Below are 12,716 nucleotides of genomic sequence, written 5' to 3' on the forward strand. Positions count from 1 at the left end.
GTTTTATTTTTAGTTTTGATGTCAATACAATGTTGTCATATTGCTCAAAATTAATAAAGGGAAGTGTGAAACATGTATGCAAAAGGTAATAGAACACATATTAAGAAAAGACAGCGCGTATCATTATTCATAATGGCTTAAAAAGCCTTGATTACAAACTTGACAATTTTTACATGAAACATTTTCTAATCTACGCTGCGTTCCATGTGCGCGGGATCTTTTTTCCATTCAAATCTTTTAAAGCGTATGCGCCTTTTCCCAATTCTTCCGAGACTTGATAAGGTCCCTCCCAGTTGGGAGACATATTTCCCGGGGGTATCGCGCGGCTAGCTTCATTGTTCCGAAGGACAAAATCGTTCTTCTTGAAGTGGCATTCTTTCACGCGCTGATTGTAATATTTTTCTAGTTTTTTCTTGTATTTGGCTTCACTGATGATAGCCGCCTCTCTGCGCCCTTCAAGTAAGTTGAGATCCAACCTCCTTTCGCGCTCGTTATCTATCTTACTCATCATGAGCACTCTATGGGATGGGCATCCAATTTCTGCTGGGATCATTGCCTCCGTTCCATAGGTTAGGCTGAACGGGGATTCGCCATTGCTGGTTTTGCTTAATGTCCTGTGCGCCCACAGGACATTAGGTAGCTCCTCGACCCATGAATGGGATTCTCCCTCCAACCTTTTCTTCAGCCCATTCAGCAAGCTTTGGTTCGCGCGCTCCACTTGGCCATTCCCTTGAGGGTGGTATACTGAAGTGAAGACTTGGTTGATGCGCAATTCCTTGAGCCAACTGGATATCTTCCTGTCAGTGAATTGTTTGCCATTGTCGCTCACAATTTCCATGGCAGGCCAAAACGGCATATGATGTGGCTCCAGATAAATTGCTTCATTGCCTCGGCCGTGATTTTTGCTAGTGGCTTGGCTTCAACCCATTTTGTGAAATACTCTACTGCCACTACCAAAAACTTTACTCGCCCCTGCGCTTGTGGTAAGGGACCCACAATATCGATTGCCCATTTGTGGAAAGGCCATGCGGAGGTCACTGGAATCAAGTTGTTCTTTGGCCGCATGGTGTTTGGCGCATAGCTCTGACACGCTTTGCATTTTTGGATCTCTTTTAACGCGTCCAAGTACATGCCTGGCCAATAGTAACCTGCGTTCATCGCCTTGGCAACCACCATGCGCGGGCCAGCATGTATTCCACAGATTCCTTCGTGTATCTCTCTGATCACATAGCTTGCTTCCTCAGCATCTAGGCATTTCATGAGCGGTCCAGATAAGAGCGTCGATATAACGTACCATCAAGCAGTTCGTAGTTCTGCGACTTGTGTCTTATCTTCCTCGCCTGTGCGCGATCGTCCGGTATCTTTCCCTCCTTCAAGAATTCCATTAATGGAGTTATCCATGATGAAGGTGTTGTATGAATTACAAGGACAGACTTCGCTCCCACCGACGGGTTGCTCATTACTTCCACCCTGACATCTTTGCCAAAGTGATCGAAGCTGGTTGATGCCATCTTACTCAGCGCGTCGGCAGACTTGTTTTCACTGCGCGGAATATGTATGATTCTGAAGAAGTCAAATTGCTCGGTGAGTTTCTTCGCCTGCTCTAAATACAGAGGCATAGTGTTCTCCTTGGCATCATAAAGGCCATTGACCTGTGCTGCTACCAAGTATGAATCGACATGAGCCTCTAGCTTTTTAACTCCGAACTTGTGCGCGATGCGCAGACCAGCCAGCAGGGCTTCATACTCAACTTCATTGTTGGTGCTCTTGAAATCCAACCTGATTGCGTAAGTATACTCATGATTTTCTGGATCCACCAGTTTGAGGCCTGCGCCGGATCCTTCGTTGTTTGAAGCTCCATCAGTGAATAATCTCCAAACATTTTCTTCATTATTGGCTTGCGGAGGGTCTACCTCGCGCTGAGCCTCTTCAATTTTTCCTTCAGGGATTTCTGCGATGAAATCAGCTAAGACTTGTCCCTTTATTGCTGGACGGGGCTTATAGGCGATCGTGTGCTCTCCTAATTCCAGCGCCCATTTTGTCAGCCTTCCTGAGAGTGCGGGACGCCGCAAGACTTGCTGGATGTTGTAACCAGTCAGGACTTCAATAGGATGACCATTGAAATATCTGTGAAGCTTGCGTGACGCATGCGTTAGTGATAAAACTAACTTTTCCATGATGGAGTAGCGCGTCTCAGGATCTGTCAGCACCCGACTTACATAATAGATTGGTGTTTGGATTCCCTTGCGATCCACCAACAATACTGCGCCGATGGCGCGCTCTCCTGCTGACAGGTACAACGTTAGAGTTTCGCTAGGTAGTGGAGCTGTGAGCGCGGGCAGATTTATCAGACATTCTTTTATCTCATTGAAAGCTTGCTCGGCCTCAGGCGTCCACTTGAATTGGCTTTTCTTTAAGCAATTTCTCAATGTGTTGACGAATGGGGTAGATTTGCTTGCATGGTTCGCTAGGAACCTGTTAATTGATACCAATCTACCATTCAACTTTTGAACTTCCTTCATGGTGGATGGTGAGGGCATGTCAAGGATAGCCTCCACCTTCTCTGGGTTCACCTTGAAACCATCCTTGGTTACCATTACACCTAGAAATTTCCATTCTTCTACGCCGAATGTGCATTTGCTCGGGTTGAGCTTCCTTTAGGCGCCAAAGGGTTTCTTCGATGTCTTTGAGCATTTGTTTTTCCTCCCTGCTTTTAATCACCAAATCATCCACGTAGACTTCTAAGTTTCTTCCAATTTGCTCGTTGAAAACCGCATCCATGAGTCTTTGGTAAGTGGCTCCTGCATTCTTCAAACCAAAGGGCATTTTTGTGTAACAGAAAACACCCTTGTCAGTTCTGAAGGCAGTCTTGTCCTCATCTTGTGGTGCCATTTGAATTTGGTGATAGCCCTTATAGGCATCCAGGAAACATTTGAGCTTAAATGGCGCCACAGAGTCCACCTTCGCGTCAATGTTTGGGAGGGGGTAACAATCTTTTGGACATGCTTTGTTGAGGTCCTTGAAGTCAATGCACATCCTCCATGACCCGTTGCTCTTCTTTACCATCACAGGATTGGCTACCCATGTCTGGTATCGTATTGGGCGGATGATATTTGCGCGCAGTAGATCCTCTACTTGCTCATTCATGGCCTTTGCCTTCTCATCCCCCATGACTCTCTTCTTTTGAGCAATTGGCTCTACAGACTTGAACGTATTGAGAGAATGTTGTGCCAGGTCTCGCGGAACCCCAATCATATCAGAATGTTGCCACGCGAAGACCGACATATACGTTGTGAGCAATCTTTTCATTCTCAACCTTGTGTCGTCTGATATCGTAGCTCCAATTGTGATTGTTTGCTCTGGGAATTTTGGGTTGAGAATCCATTCCTCTGGCGCGTTGTTTGCCATTGGAAGTTTCATTCTCCCTTCCCGCGGTATACTTGTCACTGCGCACAAATGATCTCGGTATACAAATGTTACACCTGTTGGTGTTGGGAACCTCAACGTGCCGTGCGCTGGTGACGGTATGGCGTTGAATTGGGCAATCGTTCCTCTACCCAAGATCATATTATGGCATGAAGTGGTGGGCAAGACCAAGAAGTTGACAATTTCAGCTCGCTTGTGTTTCTCATCCCCCATAGTTAGTTCAAATTGTATCTGACCTAGGGGGTGAATAATTTCATTTGAGACACCCGAGATTGGTGCATTCACAATTTCGAGCCTTGCTTGGTCTGCTGGATCCAACTTCCTGAAACATTGCTCATACATGATGTCTGATTTACTGCCGGTGTCCACCAGGACTTTTGACACCTCATAATGAGCAATGTGTGTAGTGATGACTAGAGGACTGCTGATAGACAGGCCTCCTCTGATTCTTGGGAAGATTACTTGTTGCTCGCGCCAATCTCCTTGGACTTGCGCGCTTCTCTTTCTCGATCTTTGCCCCAGCCTTCCTCCCTCGGCTACACAGATTCTTTTGAATTTTTTACTTGCTGGGGCTCCATCTGGCTGTTCATTCTCTGGTCTTGGGTTTTTCACCAGGTGAGCCAACTTGCCTGATTTCACATCTTTTTCAATCGCATCCTTCAAATGGTGGCATGCATCGGTGTTGTGCCCTGTGGACTTGTGAAACTCACAATACTTGCCACTGTTTGGTGGCCCCTTATGGAGTAATGGCTTGGGGCTTTTAAACTGGACATTCTCCGTGCTTAACACTTGCGAAGGCGTTTTGGTGAGGGGAGTCCATATTCTTGGTAGAGGTCTGTTAGGCTCTCTGCCGCCTTCCCTCTTGTCACTCTCTCCGCGATTACGAATGTCTTTTTGGGGCTGGGGTGAACTTGGTTGCGCTTGCTTTTCTGCGGGAGAATAGCTGGTTTGTTGCAACCTGGACCATACGGAGTTTTGTTTGCCCCTCCGTTCATTGTTGCGTGGTGCTTCTGTTTGATGCCCTCTGTCTCTTGCTCTGTCTTGGGCAATTTGTTTTTCATTTCGCGCGAAGACTCGCGATGCTTCCATTAGCTTAGCCCAAGTGGTTGGCATGCCATCTCTGCTCACGAGAGCTCTGCGGAGTTGATCACTGCGCGCACCTTGTATTAAGGCCACGCGCAAGAGTTGCTCAGTGATACCTCCAATTGCAAGAGATTCTTGATTGAAACGAGTTATGTAGTCTTCAATGGTTTCATCATTCCTGCGCACGCAGTGCATGATGTCATCAGGGTCGCGCGTGTGTCTGCGCTGCTGTACAAAGTGAGCCTGGAACTTCTCCAATAGCTCTTCGAACCCATCGATTTGTCCAGTCGGCAAGCTTTCGAACCAGACACGTGCTGCGCCCGTGAGGCAGCGAGCAAACATGTGACACCATGTTGGCAACGTCCAGCTTTCTAGGTTTCCAGTGTTGTAAAAACCTTGTAAGAAATCGCCTGGATCTGTTGTGCCATCGTACTTGCCCAAACCACTTGGCATCTTGGTTTTGTGTTGAATGGGAGCCTTCGCGATGCGCTCAGTGAATTTTGAATGCTTCACCAAGATGGCTGGCCTATATGGTGTGGTTACGTCCACTTGCCCTCTCGCTGGTGGGTTGTACGATGTGTACAGATCCATATCGGCTTTGGCTCCAGGCGCTATGTTCATGTGTGCGCGGAGCTGTGAGCCTCCTGCATGAGTATCTCGCGTCTTCCTCATGTTGTGCACTTCTTCATCACTAAAATCAGCGTGTTCGGTGTGAACAGAGTGACCATCTTCCGGCGCGCGCGCCCTTTTTGTTGTTCCCTGAATGGTTTGCTTGTCAAATGCGAGCCTTTGTGTTAAGTCGGCTAACTTTTTGTGTTTGACCAGCTCATTGTATTTGTCCATTAAACGCCGTTGTTCGTTTATGAGCCATTCTTTAGGGTCATTGGTTTCAACTTCTGGACCCATTGGTCCTTTTTGTTTTGCACCCGTCAGATTTTGGAACGTGAGATCGTCTGGAGGAGTTTCAGTCTGGCTATGAGGAGTTGTGATGAAGGGATGGTTACTGGTGGTGCGCGCAGAATCACGTGGCGCCCTCAGAAACTGCTGTCCCTCATTAACATCCTCAAGCTCATTATCCTCCAGAACTTGATCGCTGTTTCGAACACCGGAAACCATGGTGAAGATTTTTAGAGAGAACTGATGAGACAGTGGTTTTGTTGCCGTTGTAACAGGTGATGGCGCCAATGAAGAAACGTGGATCGGCTCACTGGTAGACGATCAACTTTCCTCGGGTATGAGTATGCTAGATCACCGATGGTTCTCCGGAGTATGAATTCTTCCACCTACAAAACGAGCAGCACCGTGAACTTACCCCTCAGAAAGGGACAGAGGGGTCCTCTTTGGGGTAACCCTCCGGTGTGAGAATAAGAGATTGTATGAGAATAATAATAATCTGAGAGTGAGTAAGGATTTAGAGTGTATTTTCTTGCTTACCTCCCCTTGTGGAGGTGGTGTGGTATTTATAGTGTTAGGGTTTCCAATGATTGGGCTCAGATCCCATTAGGGCCTTTTTGGCCTCCTCCTATTGCTTTGCGCCACGTGTCCTTAGGACACCTGGTGCTTTTTCATTGATTATTCTCTGACCAAGGTATTTCACCTGACCCATGTGCAATCACGTGGTAGCACATGGGTTTTGCTGAGTTGTCCACCTTTCATTGGCAGCTGTCAACATCAGCATATTCTTTATTCCTTAAAGGATACCTTCTGGAAGGTTGTCTGATGAGCACAATCAGGGTTGTCCTTATCCTGATTTGGATAAGGACGAGGTTGATTATGTGCATGTGTGATATGCGCCTATCCTGAGGATGCGCGAGGTCTTCTCTTTATTCTCACGCGCAGATATTTCATGCGCAAGCATATGTAATATGCGTGAGCATATGTGATATGCGCCACGCGCAGATGTGATATGCGTGAGCATATATGATGCGTGAGCATATGTGATATGCGCCACGCGCAGATTCGCCACACGCAGATGTGATATGCGTGAGCATATATGGTGCGTGAGCATGTGATACGCGTGAGCATATGTGATGCGTGAGTATGTGATACGCGTGAGCATATGTGATGCGTGAGCATATGTGATGCGTGAGCATGTGATACGCGTGAGCATATGTGATGCGTGAGCATATGTGATATGCGTCATGCGCATAGGTTTTGGCTTTGTGCCTTCATGACATCTTGATTTCAAGCCTCTTGTCTATATCTTGTGGGTTGACCCGCCCCGCTCGATGTTAAGGCGGGTGCATACCTCTTCAAAATTGTTAACTAGCTTAAAACACATTAAAATCAACTAATTTTAGCGTCTAATATGATTTTGGACTAGATTCTTGAGGCTTAACTCTCAATATCTTAATCTTTCGGGTTGTTACCAGCAACAGGTTCTCTAAAACACTCATATATATATTTACCATGTTTCATCTATATGCATAGAAGATGCTTTCCATCTGTCCTTTCGTTTATAAAACACAACACATAGAGATGAAAAAAATACGTTATACGGTTATTAACTAGCTCAAAACGCAATAAAATCAACTGATATATAGAATCTAATATATTTAGAATTGATTTTGGACTGAACAACACATGTTTAACTTTCAATAATATCTTCTAACATTAGAGTTCTAACTGTAGTAACAGTAACGAACACTTGCCTTTGGATTAATGTGGTCACACCTAACAATGTTATTTTGTCTTTGTCAAAGGTGCCACACCTCGGTCACACCTCACCGATTGATTTGAGATATCCATACATCTTGCTTTCATAAATAAAGTTGTTCATTTATTTTCCAATAAGTTAATAACTTCTTTGAAATATTGCACCTACATTTTTTCTTACTTTCTTATTATTTTTTTTTTACCAAATTGGTTGTTATAAAAGCATTTATTAAAATTGGTTGTTTTAAAGTTTTCAAAAATTTCCCACAATCTTCAAAAAAATAATTTATCAATAAACCTGTTAAAGAACCGAACTATATAGATTGAGTACTTACCGATGGTGTCGCGGAAAGATTTGTTTTCAGATCTCGCATAGATAAACCTCCTTCATTTTATTGTAATAAATAAAATAATACATGTTTAAATATACTATGATCTAGTAAATAAGTTTTATTTACTTTTTTCTTAAATATAGGTTAAAAACGTCTTCTTTCTTCCCGAATATTAAGTTATCCTAGAGCACGGCCCAAGTAACTGACCGACCAAGAAAAAAACGAAAGGAATATATACAAAAAATCCCACCTGTTAAACAACGCACGTTAACAACCGAAAATGCCTTTGGCCTAGTGGTATCAAAATGTTGAACAAGACATTGTCCAACCATCAATAGCCGAGCATGTCGTCTCAAACTCAAAATGATCGCAACTGTTGAACCAGACCGGTCATAGTTGGTGGTCCCAGTTGCGGTCCGGATATGTAAACATTGAATTTGAGTTAGTTTGGTCGAGCTAAAAATGAATTTATGGTTGTTTGCTTTATTTGGTTAGCTATCAGTTCTAACTTCTAAGCTTAGTACAATTCAAATTAATTTCAGCTAAATAGATTTAATCAAGTTTATTAATTAACTTATGAAGGAGAAAGAATACACGAAAGGCTAAAACGAATAGAAAATAAACAACTTGACTTTTAAATTCTTGTTAAGTTCATACGTATTTAATAAATCAAGTAGGATCATAAATATATGTTCCACTCACTCAAATATTTGAAAACAAGGAAATTGCTTTCAAAATCGTCAAAATTTAATCTTTTACTTTTTTGACAACCTACAAACCTGGCCAACCATGTATATCTATAATCGCATACATCGTCTATAAGCCACCAATTCCAGGAAAAACCCACTATGATCCATTTCACATAGGGCTATGGACGATACCAAAAAAACGACCTGAAACTGAAATTCGAATACAGTAAACCGAAACAAAATGAATCTAAAGAAAAACTAGTTGCTTGTTTTATGTTACTGCAAAAACCGAATTTACAGTTTGGTTTTGATTTTGCGTGTAATAAAACAAAAAAAACGAATCAAACTACATTTGTATACTCTCGTTTTGTAATTTTTATATTTAATAATTTATAAGAATAATAAATATGTAATCAAAATATTTTAGCTCAAATATATATAATCAATTAGCTTTAAATTAACAAAATAATTTAGATCTAAGTTCATTATTTTGGGTCATTCTTTTTTTTCAATCCAAAGTTTATAAACTCAAACGGCAAAACCGGGACCAAACCCGACAAAACCCAAACAAAAATCCAAATATCTGAAACAAATCGGTTTTAAAAGTTTAAAATTTGAAGTTTCGGTGTTAGCCCAAACTCAAATCAAATCGTACACACGCTACGAAAGGGTATGACAAGTAAATTCATGGAATTGGAGATTAAGGGTAGACGGACTGGGCTCAGCTGGGGCGCAACTTTCTTAGGGCCAGGGGTGGCCCCAGCCCCTCCTGTTTTTGCGCGGTAGTGTAAATCGACCATTTTTCCGTCCGAAAATTTGTATACGTAGTGTAAATTTACCCGTTTTATACCGAAAACTTGAGGCCGGCCCCCCTAGTTTATGATTTTTATAATACATTTTGAGTCCGCCCCTGACGAACTCGTCCAAGCTTCGCCACTGGAGCTCAAGAAGGGGCGGTGCCGCTTGGTACCGGCAGTTTACCAATTATCACCCGCCCTTCTTGGTGCCACACAAAAATCAACCCGATCGCTATCCACAGTTCCCTACTCAGATCGAGGTGGTGAAACCGGTCCCACCACCCTTATATACAAAGTGGGACCAGGAGGATAGAAGGTAATATGTTGTCAAGTGTCGTGCACGAAAGGCATCAATATAATATCCCAGTTATTCATTGCTGACGTGGTTGCCTCTTAAAGATTCGAATTGGCCAAAACTTTAAATTCCTTGAATATTCAACCGTCTACTATAATTACAAAAGTTAAATAATTTAGTATTGAATATCGTCTCAATTATTATTGATAGTATAATATAATATAAACTAATCATACATGCTTCACGTTGCAACTACAACGTAGTCGTGATCCGCATGTGTAACGTTTTTGGGTGTAGATAGGGGTGGATCTACGGTATAAATGGGTGGTTCCTTCAAACCACTCGAGTTTTGAAATATTACTGTAATTAACTTTTAAACAAACGTTCATTTAATTTCAACAAATATAATTACAAGTTTGGTACCTCAACTGTAATCCAATTTTGTTAATTTAAGAAATAATTACAACTTTCATTCCTCATATTTACCTAAGTTTTACTCTAACTTTATTCTTTTTGGTTTTCTTGTTATATCTTTTATAAAAACTTGATTAAAACTAAATCTGAACATACCAAGTGGGCTGAGGTTGAATATTCAAGGATATTTTCATTAAAACTAAATCTGAACTAACTTGTACATTAATGCTTAAATTGTACAAGTCATTAATGCATGGATATAAGCATTAATGTACAAGTTAGTTTTACAACTAAAAATTAACTAGTACTTTACCCGTCCGGTGGACAGGTTCATCAACTCAGGAATTTGACGACTGTATTATTTTGTAACATAAATGAGCAGAAGACATCTGGATGTGATACGAGGTCATGTAGAATTTCACCATATATGTTGCTATATTTATACAATAAAGTTCATGTAAAATTCAAACCGCAAGATAAAAAAAAACCTACAGTTGTTTTGAGTGATAAATATAGTCACATTTTTAACTATTTATAAAACTAAAATAAAAAAGGTACATGTTTAAACTTTAAACCATTTCCTGTTTATAGTGCTAACTAAATCCATCAAAATCACACCAAGCATGCTTGATGTACAGTCATCATTATTGTCTCCAAGTTTTAGACCATCCCATCCTTTCTCATGGTGTTAGGATTTATATTATTATTTGCCGCGGCCCATTTTTCGGCCAAACGTCCCCCTCTAACATCCTAATACCTCGAACATCCTTGGTCGGTGGGCTGAGGTTTACTGAGTACAAATGTAACATCTCATGCATGTCAATTTGATCATAGTTGGTTCCTAACTCCTTGTCAGCTAAAAGGAGACCACGAATGAATATAATATGTGGTCAACCTACTCATTAATATTAATATATTAATTACAGGCCCGTATAAACAATGATGCTTCAAAGAAAAGATAAATATTCCTTGATAAGACCGGTTTCATGGTCGAGTTCAAATTTCAGTTCGCTTAATTGTGATGATGATACCTTGTCACGGTTTTAACAATCCAAATCAAATGCGCTGAACAACGCCAAAAAGGAATGGGTTCATTTTAACAGTATTAGACATTTCGTTTTTAATTGAGATGAAACTGAAACTAATATACTAGAAAAAAGCCAAATTATAGCCGTCGGCCTAGGAGTATTTTCGACAAACTAGGAAGTAAAATTGTAGTTTACTCGCTAAAATAATATGAAATTTGTAATCTCTTTTTAACATTAAATAATTATTTAAGAAAAAAATATAAATTTTGAACGAAAACTGTTTTGGATCAACTTAACACCGCCTGTTTCAACAAATTACAAAGCAATTGATATTAAATTGAAACCGTTTCGACAAGTTTAAAATGTAATCACTTTTGAACCGAAACTGGTTTGGCACATTAATTTATGTATGTTGGCTAAAACAAAGTATCAAAATAATAATCTGAGTGGTAGAGATGTTCTTTCTCTGATCACTATGAAGCTGAATGACCTTTAAAACAACATTAACCAAAAAAATGATAATGAAAATTTTAGATTTAATAATAATAATAAAAATAATAATATCAATAATAATAATAATGCAAGATAAGTAACCTGGCATGTCCTAGTTAAGAGTCATGAACAACAGTGCCATTGCAACATAATTCCCTTTTGAGATCCTTCAAATTCTAATTGTAACTGAAATCTTTTTTTAAACCCTGCACAGTTGTCAAGCTTTTCCTACCATTACATAGTTGAATGCGAATATGAATGTACTCTTTTGACCCATCACCAGGATCCTCAACAATAGCTTCAGCAAAGGGGTCTATAAAAACAAATACAAGTAATAAAAAGAGTTTGAAAATAAATTATTAAAGATAAACTACAACAGAAAGTGCTTACCAAAAGCAGTTGGAATCTGAAGGTCGAGTTCAGGCGTGAAATTTAGCTAGTAAAATGAAACTGTGATCAAAACTTTTTTTGAAAAATATCTTGCTTGGATCTGATAAAAAAATAAAATCAAAATAAATAAGTACAATTTTGCATTATATGCAAGAGATATGTATAACACTAATTTAACAATTAGTCTGATATGGTTAAACAAACTATACCAATCAATATAAATATAATTACTTCAAAATCTTCATAAACTTATGTGAAAAAAGAGTTTAAGATGTCTTCAGTATTGCATGTTATCTATATGATAATATTTTCATTTAAAATGCTCAATAACTATATGTAAGCATTTTAATTGTAAGTATTAAAGAAAACACTGCCTGATAAAAGTTCAGAGCTTGGCTTGTGTGATCAAAACAACCCAGGTACATCATCTATGATAAAAATCTTTGGTGATTTTGATTAGCCCTAATCAATATCACATTTGTGTGTTCATGGAAGAAAAAAAACCCTAAAATACAAAGAGTACCCCTAAAATAGTATCCAATGGAGATGGAAGAATGCATAATCAGTAATTAGAGAAGGAATATGAAAACCAAAACCTAATCAATCATACGATTGCATTGCAACTAATAAAAAAATTGATCATACAGCAATTATTACCTGACCGGCGATTAGTTGACGCACCAGCGCAATTGAAATTATTGCTTAGAATCCAACACCAATTGATTGAATCTTCAAGTTCGTAAACAATGATTCCTATCACCGGCTTCAAGAGAAATAAAAGCAGAAGAAGATAGTTGGAAGGACGTGTAGAATTAGAACAGACGGTTGCGGGAGCGTGTGGTTAAGAAGAGGGAAGTAACCGCATGAGAGAGGATTAGATAGGAAGAAAACCGCCTGTAACCGCTACATCAATATTAATGGTCATGATTAAATCAGATATTTTCTATGGCACAGATTGAAGTTCACTCTTCTCTGGCTAAATAATATATAATTACAAGTATATAACCTCAACTTTACTCAAATTTTATTATTTAAAGGATTACCTACAACTTGACACCTCATGTTTATATAAATATTATTTTATTTTGATATGTTATACAAAAAATATGATTAAA

General features: G+C 40.0%; 1 long non-coding RNA gene across 1 annotated transcript; it reads right to left on the reverse strand.

Annotated features, from left to right (window-relative positions):
• Window positions 1-11,222: 11,222 nt before the first annotated feature.
• Window positions 11,223-12,426, reverse strand: LOC143583717 (uncharacterized). The gene is made up of 3 exons (XR_013144234.1): window positions 12,259-12,426; window positions 11,602-11,701; window positions 11,223-11,524 (listed from the first exon to the last, which is right to left on the reverse strand). It is a non-coding gene; the product is annotated as an uncharacterized LOC143583717 (long non-coding RNA).
• Window positions 12,427-12,716: the final 290 nt, after the last annotated feature.

Source organism: Bidens hawaiensis, unplaced genomic scaffold (genome assembly GCF_021521415.1).
Source record: "Bidens hawaiensis isolate Kalapana, Puna unplaced genomic scaffold, B.hawaiensis_p1.1 tig00032493_1, whole genome shotgun sequence".
Taxonomy (NCBI): domain Eukaryota; kingdom Viridiplantae; phylum Streptophyta; class Magnoliopsida; order Asterales; family Asteraceae; genus Bidens; species Bidens hawaiensis.